Below are 8,813 nucleotides of genomic sequence, written 5' to 3' on the forward strand. Positions count from 1 at the left end.
GCCATAGTGCCAGACTCCACTTACCTGGCAGAGCCCAAAATAAAGAGCAAAGTCTCCAATCCAGACAAATGGCACCCTGACACACAGCAAAACAGTAGTGGCAGGGCATCCTTGTCCAGTTGAGGCTATGCTTTCTGGGTATCACTTTACCTCTGGAGTTCTGTCCTGATTGTTAAGCTGTTGAGTCATTTCAGTCATGTCTGGTCCATTGTGGCCCCTTTGGGGGTTTTCTGGGCAGAGACACTGGACTGGTTTGCCGTTTCTTTCTCCAACTCATTTTACAGATAAGGAAACTGAGGTAAACAGGGTGAAGTGACTTGCCCAGGGTCACACAGCTAGTAGGTGTCTGAGGACAGATTTGAACTTAGGAAGCTGAGTCTTCCTGACCTGAAACTCTGTGAGCTATGGCGCCCCCTGGTGGACCAATTAGAGCCCAGCTCAGATGTCTCCTCCAGAAAGTCATCTGTGACCAGCCTCTGTGCTAACAACCCTTCCCCATAGGTCTCACACAAAGCCTGATGGAGCCTCTTTGGATTTCGATTATAATGGAAATGAGTGAAAGGGTGGCTCCCAGCTTCCCCATGGTGAGTCACATAGAGAAGCTGGACAAGTGAGGGTTTGAGTTTTTGAGGCAATAGAGGTGAAGTGACTTGCCCAGGGTCACAAGTCAGTAAACCTCTGAGGCTGAACTTGAACTCAGATCCTGCCTGACTCCAGGGTCAGTGCTCTATCCACTGTGCTACCTGGCTGCCCCAAGTGACTTTTATCATACTCCCAACATGGGGCTCTTAGCAGAGAGAGCCCTCTGGAAGCTTGAGGAAGGGGCCAGAGTCAGAGATCACCATGATGAGGCCTGCATAGTCCATCACCTGTGGCAGAGGATGAGGAAGCAGGGAAGGACCAGCATCAGCTAACATCTGCTTCGATACTCAGTGATTGCAAGGTAGAGGTAGGAAGGGGGGGGCAGTGAAAAATGCCTATGAAAATGTGGTTCAGCAGTAAGAAATGGGAGCTGCCAAAGGCTGGCAGGCTAGACGGAAGCCTCACGCTAATGCAACATGAGTGCTCTCCTCAGGGAGCGAGTTGGGAGGTGCGGCCGTGGGGAGAGCCAAAGCACACCACAAAAGGGTTTTATTTTATTTTTACAGACAGGAAAAACTGGCTACCCGTGTGGGAATCATTCCCAAGTCAGCTATCTGTGTACAATCATACCATTGATTGTTAGAGCAAAGATCAGAATCAATACCAAAGTAGGAGAAAGAGGAAGAACCTGGTACAAACAAATCCAACCCAACCTATTTATCTGAACAAGTCGATAGTCAAAAAATGGGACATGGATAAAAGCACGGATACGGACACAGACCGCTTCCATTTCCCGAGGAAGTTTAACCAGTGTAAATCCACGGCCACAACAAGGAGACCAAAAGAACCTTGAAGCCACACCAGCCAGCAAGTGCTTGAGAGAGATGCCAGCCAAAGGCAACAATGGCTCATAATATGGGCTTGTTCGTAAGCTCTCCTGGAGGAGGTGGATGCAAGATTGTGAGCCGTATTGTATGGCTTCATGCAGCAGTGAGAATCATGGAAGGAGAGGTTTGCAGACACCTGATTAGGCTGCTAGCCTCTCAGAATGCATAAAGGAGCAAGCTGGGGATAACATCCAGCAGATGAGAAATGCAAGGTTTCTAGAATGAGTTCTTTTTCAATGACAGCAGTCTTCACAGTCACAGCCTCGCAGGGGCTTCCCCAAGATGGGAGAACGCAGAATCTACTGGGTGGTTCAGTGGATAGCCCACTAGCCCTGGGGTCAAAGACCTGAGGCAGCTTCAGGCAGTTATAAGATATGTGACTCTGGACCACTCCCTTCTGGAGCGGGGTATGCCCACTGGAGAGGTCTTCAAGCAGAGGCCAGGTGACTGACAACTGTTTGTTGGCTGTATTAAAAAAGGGTCCCTGCCCCAGGATGTGTTGAGCTGGGTGGTACTGCCACCTTCTCTGTCCACTGGACTTGGTTCTTTAGGTCCCTGTAAAGGAAAGAGTCCCTGGGTTAGTCTTAGGTAACTCAGAGCCAGACTCGATGGCCTTGACATTGGGAGGGCAAGGATTGGGGGAGACTGGATGGAAGAGAGAAGTGAGGGCTCCTTGGAACAGCCTCTCAAGGGTCTGGTGTTCTGCCTGAGAGTGAGGCCCCGCTAGGGGCTGAGGCTGGATGGGGGCAGTAGGCACAGACACAGCTCCTGTCCTCTAAATGAGACATTGACATGTCGGGAGCCAGAGATATGAGTGCTGAAGGTGCCAGGGCTCCTGAGCTTGGCTCTTCAGTCAGATGAGCCCCCTCCCAAGCATGCTGATGTTCTGCACAGGCCAATGGGGTCCCACATCTTAGTCCACAGGGTCCAAGGGCAGGCAAGATCTTTAGAAATGTGAGTTGTTAAGAAAAGGAAAAAAAAATCATGTAGGTTATAATTAATTAACCCCACCATGTTCTAATGATAATGTTACTTTTATTTGATTTATAGGATAGATCAATATGTTATTGGATAGATTTATATTGTATTGGTTAGGCCTGATATAAAGACATATTAAAAAAAAAAAAAAGAAATGTGAGTTGTCAGGTAGCTAGGTGGCCCAGTGAATAGAGCACTAGCCCTGGAGTCAGGAGGACCTGAGTTTAAATCCAGCCTCAGACACTTACCACTTACTAGCTGTGTGACCTTGAGCAAGTCCCTTAACCCCAATTGCCCTCCAAAAAGAAAAAAAAAAAGAAATGTGAGTTGTCTTCTGGGGGCTCTTCACTGCTTCTGTGTCTCCTGCCCTTCAGGCCTTCTCTTAGGGCCCCCTCAAATCCAGACCTTTCTGCTCAACCAGCCAAGTGCCAACTCTGGACCCCAAGAACCTGCCTTTCAGGCTCTACATGCTATCTCCCTGCCTCTGTCAGTCTTTACCCTCTTTCTTTTCCCTGTCTGAACAAGCTGGTCACCTGAGTTTCCCCAGAAAAGGCACGCAGCATTCACAGGAGACAGGGATGGGATGCCCTAAGCCCAGTGGAGTCCCGGGTCCTGGAGCAGATTTGTGGGGGATGGGCATTCTCCCAGTCCCAGATCTTCTCAGAAGCCTTGGGAAAGTCAAGATATCAGGTGGGGACCCAGCCTGGAGCCTCTGCAGGCTTACCCTCCTCACGAAAGCAATGCTGCCAGGTCTCCCCTTTGCCTCTCCACCCCCAGGTGCCAAGGGGCTCCTGTTCCTGGGAGGCGTCTTCTGGGCTCACCCTCAGGGCCCCCCTGCCACCTGCAATGACCTCTCCATTCTCTTGTGGAGATTCTGGCTGGACTTCAATGCCCAGCTCAGGAGCCACCAACTCCCTGAAGCCTTCCCTTATTCTTCCCCCAGACTGGAGGGATCATCCCCTCTCCAGCTCTCCCAGATCCTGGCTTGTCCCTCTCCCAGGGCCCTCTTGTCCCCAGAGCCTGGCATGGGACTCCTCCCCTTCTTCCCAGGGCAGCACCAGCCTGCCCCTCTCTCCATAGAAGGAGGACTCTGAGCCCTCTCAGTTTATCCCAAAGGCAAGAGGGCTGCTCAGGGAGGTGGGGTAGGGGCTTGTGCAGACACCGCCAACTCCATGGCCCCTGAGGTCCCTCCTAGCTCCGAGACACAGGGGTTTTGTGAAGTCAAACTGAACTGAGCAGAGCAGCACTAAGGAGGATAAAAGGAATCCAGGCTGGGCCCCGCACCTCGGGCCTCCTCCCCCATCCCACCGGGCCCCCACCCAGTGACAAAGTGTTGGAGATGAAAGTCACAGATTAACTGGGTCCTGGGCTGGTCTCAGCGGTGTTCACAGAACAAAGGAGTCAAGTCTCAGCAGAGACAGATGCCTCAGGGGTGCCTCACCCCCAAAGTAACTGCCCCTGGCCAGCCCATACCCAGCCGGTGCCAGCCCAGGGGCCATCCCCAACCTGCATTTCCTGTTCTTGGTGGGGAAGAAAGCATCGAGCTGAGTGAGAAGCAGGCCAGGCCCCTGCCCCAAACCCTCTCTCCCCGCGCTTTCTCCTAGCAGGAAGAAACAGACATTTCTGCCCTTCCCCTCAGTGTGGCCACATGGGAAAGTTGCCCAAGGTAGAGGTGGGAGCCGGCAAGCTCAGGGCAGTGTGTGGGTGAGAGGCAGCCTGGCAGGGACAGAGGGTCCAGCCACAGCCCAGGGATGTGGGTGCGAATCCCGTCCGGCACTCTTTGTAGATGGGGACAGCAGCGACCTTGACGGGCTCCCATGAGAAGCCGGCTTGGGCAGCCTTCACCAGCCTGAGAAAGATAAGGTTGTTGTTCCTGGGGAATAAAAGCCTCAGAGGAGAGAGAGCGCGGAGCCAGGGAGACCCAAGTTCAAATCCAGCCTCAGGCACTCAGTCACTCAGCTAAGCAACCCCGGGCACATCTGCCTCAGTTACCCCAATTGTAAAATGGGGATAATAGCCTACTGTTCAAGGTTGTTATCAGGACCAAATGAGATCACATCTTAAAGCACTCAGTAAACCTTATTCTTACTCCTTGGGAAAGCGTCAGCGTGGGTGGGGACCCTGTGTCAGGCACTCCATATTTCCCCCTGGTCTCCATTGTGCAGGCCCTGGTTGCCTTCCTGACTTACAGTCTGGTCTTGACCAGGCTCTGCCCCTGCTCAAGACCACGCAGTTAATGCTTTTCAGTCCAGCCTTCCCTCAGCAATATTCAGGGCCTGGAGGAGTCTGGCCCCGTGCCCCTTGTCCCCGACTTGTCCCCAGATCCCAGCACTCACATTGGCCTCTTACCTATGTTAGTGCCTTGTTGCCGGCCCAGATTCTGGTATAAGGCCTGTGGGCTGACCCACACAGACTGTGGACTCCTTGGCAGGTAGAAATGGCGCTTATATGAAGGGAAGCCAGAATGTTGGAGCTCAGAGGTCTCAGAGGCAGGCACCTGCTCCAGCCTGGGCTTGAAGCAGAATCCCTTCAACATTTGTCTGCAGACCATCACTGACGGGGAGCTCACCATCTTCCTAGGCAGCCACTCCACCTTAGGCTGACTTTGCTGATGGAGAGGTGGAATAAGGGTTTGCACATGACTAGACACTGCAGGTCTGCTTCAGGGAGACTGGAAGGCAGGAGCATGTGTGACCATTGGGCCATGCATGGGAGCAGGCCTCGTTTCCACCGGCTGCCCTGGTGTCTTCCAAAAGATCAGTCTTCGCACCTCCCCAGGCTTTTTGCTGTATTTGTCTGAAGGGGAAGGAGACAGCTACGTGTGGTAAGTGAGGCCCTGAGGGCTGCTTCCTTTCTCCCCCACACCAGGTCCCTTGGCCCCAAGACACCAGACCTGGATCTTTGTCCTTCTGGTCCTTTTTCCATTCTAGATAGAGGGAGTAAAATTTCTGATCTGGCCCAGGAGCCCAAACCATGAAGATCCAGGAATCCAGCTCCTGAGCTGGACTCTTGGTCTGCCTGGCAGGGCTGCCCTGAGGAGCAAGGGCCCAGGATTCCATCCCTATAGGTCTGCACCAAGCTGTGGTGAGGGCTTAGATTTTACTGGAGTACTGTTCATTGGGCCACTCACAGTGGATGGGATGATGTGAATATATATTCACATATCACCTAATATAGGTGATGGGGACCTGAGCCGATGGGGAGAAGAGGGCCTCGAAGAGAAACCAGAGGGGGGTTAAACCTGGCCCTGAGACAGTAGATCCAGAGTCAATCATGTTCCATAAATAAAAATGTCCTTCAGACTCCTAGGTCAGTAAAGCAAAAAATGGAGACAAGGTTTGTCCAGTTTGACTTGTTTCTGATGAAGCCATCAGGGGATTTGTGGAAGGAACTCAGCAAAGGCCGGAGCCTGGAATCAAGTCTGGCTCTCCCAACAGCATGGTTTGTTCCCCCTATCTTGGCCTATGTCTCAGTCCATGAAGTTAGGGACTTAAGAAGGTGCCAGCCATTCCAGGATCGTTGTTTTAATTCTTGAAGAAGCAGATTGAGGCTTCATAAAACTAAGAGAAATACTTAAATATGAAAAACAAACCAGTCCATGAAAACACTTGCCACCTGTGAGTTCTTCTGCAGGGGGATGGACTGCTGCTTCAGGCAGTTTCCTCTCACCTCACTGGAAGTGTTTAATCAGAGTCTGGACAATCAAGTGTCAGGCGTGTTGCAGAGGAATTTTTAAAAAGTATGGGCTGGGCCAGATTTCCACTCAGACTCACTGAAGAGGCCTCTTGCTGATGTGGGGCTTATCACAGGGAGAAGAGAATTACTTTGACAGTTTGTAGGCTTGGGAGTGGTTCTTTGTGTTTCCTGGTTTTTGTTCCTGCAGTTGCTTATAATCTGTCTTATATCTGAAATCTTGTTAGCCCAAGTGCTTGCAGAGGAGCTGAATGTCCTTTTCCTTTTTTTAATGTGGAGATTTAGACACAAATCAAACCCAGCATGCACAAAAAAAAAAAAAAATCTGTGGAAATCTCCTAGAACCTGGTCTTTGTAAAGCCAGAGCTTTAGGTTCTGAATCATGGCTTACATTTTTTAAAATTCAATTTTATTTTATTTTCAGTTCCAAATTCTCCCCATACTTTCCCTCATTCATTAAGTAGGCAAGAAAAAGAAAACTCATTATAAATATGTATAGTCATTAAAAAAAAATCCCTGTCAAGGAAAGAAAGAGAAAAAAGAGAAAGGAAAAGAGAGGAAGAATGGAAGGAGGGAAGGAGGGAGAGAGGAAGAAGGGAGATGCTTCAATTTGCACTTTTAGAGTTCTTTAGCTCTCTCTCTGGAGGTGGACAGCATGTTTCATCAAGAGTCCTTGGGAGCTGAGGAAAGTAATTGTGTCGATCAGAATGCTTAGCCTTTTACAATGGATAATAGTTACAACATTGCTGCTGATGTATCCATTGTTCCCCTGGTTCTCTTCATTTCACTTTGTATCAGTTCATACAAGTGGAAGGCTTTTCTGAAACCATCCCCTTCATCTTACAGCACAATAGTATTCCACACCATAACTTGTTCAACCATTTCCCAAATGACAGGCTTCCCTTCAGTTTTCATTTCTTTGCTATCACAAAAAAGAACTGCAATAAACATTATTGTATTTGTAGATCCCTTTTCTTTGATCCTCTTGATTCTTTGATTTAACTTTCTTTGATCTCTTCAATCTATAGATGTGGTAGTGGTGTTGCTGGGTCAAAGGGTAGGCACAGGTTGACAGCTCTTTGCGCATAGCTCCAAATTGCTCTCCAGAATGGGAGGAGCAGTTCACAGCTCTAGTGCTGGATGAGTGTATCTCTTTTCTCACATTCCCTCTAGCATTTGTCATTTTTCTTTTTTGCCCTCTTAGTCAATCTGATGGCTGTGAGGTGGGACCTCATTATTGTTTTAATTTGCATTTCTCTAATTAGTGATCCAGAGCATTTTTTTTTCATGTGGTTATTGGCAGCTTATATTTCTTCCTCTGAAAAATTCCTGTTCAGTTGACTATAAGTTGGGGAATGGCTCTTTTTCTTGTAAAATTTTCTTTCTTCCCCTTATATCTTAGAAATTAGACCTTTATCAGAGAAATTTGCCACTAATATTTTTCCTGGTTTCTTGCTTTCCTTCTAATTTTAGGTGCATTGATTTTATTTGTGCAAAATCTTTTAAATTTTGTTTAATCAGAATGATTTATTATACTTGCTATGAACCTCTCTATTTGGTTATGTACTCTTCCCCTAACCATAGATCTGACAGATAATTTCTTTCATGCTTCACTAATTTACTTCTAATGTCACCTTTTATATCTAAATCATGTGCCAATTTTGAGTTTATCTTGGTGTACAATGTGAGATCTTAGTCTATGCTTAATTTCTGCTAGATTGCTTTCCAGTTTTCCCATTAGTTTTTGTCAAATAATGAGTCCCTGCCCCAATAACTGGGATAATTTGGTTTATCAAATGCTAGATTCCTGAGTTCATTTGCTTCCATATATTGTGTTCTGAATCTGTCCCATGGATCAGCATTTCTCTTTCTTGTTCACATTGTTTTGATGATTTCAGCTTTGTAGTGTAGTTTGAAGTCTGCCACTGCTTGGCCCCATCCATGGGTTATATTTTGGGAGTCTATGGATTTTGTTGACCTTTGAACATTAGAAGATACTGGTAGCTCTAAGATCTGGAATCCAGCTGGGTTGTACCTTCATTCTATTCGAGAATCTACAAGATTCCCCAAAGAGTCCATGGATAGCCCACATGCGATATTGAACCCACAAGTGGACAATGTGTAAGGATTGTACCCCCTGAGTCAGCTTGCCCTTGGAAGGAGGTTACTTCCAGTGAGAGCCCTACCTCCAAGGATCCATGCTTTTCCTTCCCCTTCCCTGTAAATTTTCTGGTTATTTGTTTTCCTTTGGGTTCCCAGTTTGGCATGACAAAGAAGTGACTTAATGAGATGAATGAAAAAATGAGCCAACAGTGGCTGCTGGGACCGCATGGAAGCTCACCAGATGGTAGCTGCCAACATCAAAGTTTTTGAAGCCTTAAAAGGGCTGGGAGAACTAACCAGGAACAGCCTTGTCCCCATAGTCAGCATAAAAGACACAGGACTGGCTTTCAAACACTAAAGGGGAACACTTGAGGTTCACAGCTCCCCTGAGTCCCTCCCCTTGCCTCCTTTTCCTAGCTGAGAGTAGGCACCACATGGTGAGGGCCCAACCCACCAGTGCAATCAGGCAGAACCCAGGCTCAGGGAAAGAATGGGGGGGCTGAGGGCTGGTGGAGAGGCCCACGAGCTTGGGAGATCTGGGAGGTCTCCTCTGTCTTCTGCTAGCAGCGC

General features: G+C 48.5%; 1 long non-coding RNA gene across 1 annotated transcript; it reads right to left on the minus strand.

The window, feature by feature from the left end:
* Window positions 1-1,085: 1,085 nt before the first annotated feature.
* On the minus strand, window positions 1,086-6,236 carry LOC138173080 (uncharacterized). Its single transcript, XR_011171319.1, has 2 exons — window positions 4,797-6,236; window positions 1,086-2,024 (listed from the first exon to the last, which is right to left on the minus strand). It is a non-coding gene; the product is annotated as an uncharacterized lncRNA (long non-coding RNA).
* Between the last annotated feature and the right edge of the window lie 2,577 nt (window positions 6,237-8,813).

Source organism: Petaurus breviceps, unplaced genomic scaffold (assembly GCF_028583685.1).
Source record: "Petaurus breviceps papuanus isolate PSGF00001 unplaced genomic scaffold, PetGlider_PUasm1.0 559, whole genome shotgun sequence".
NCBI lineage: Eukaryota > Metazoa > Chordata > Mammalia > Diprotodontia > Petauridae > Petaurus > Petaurus breviceps.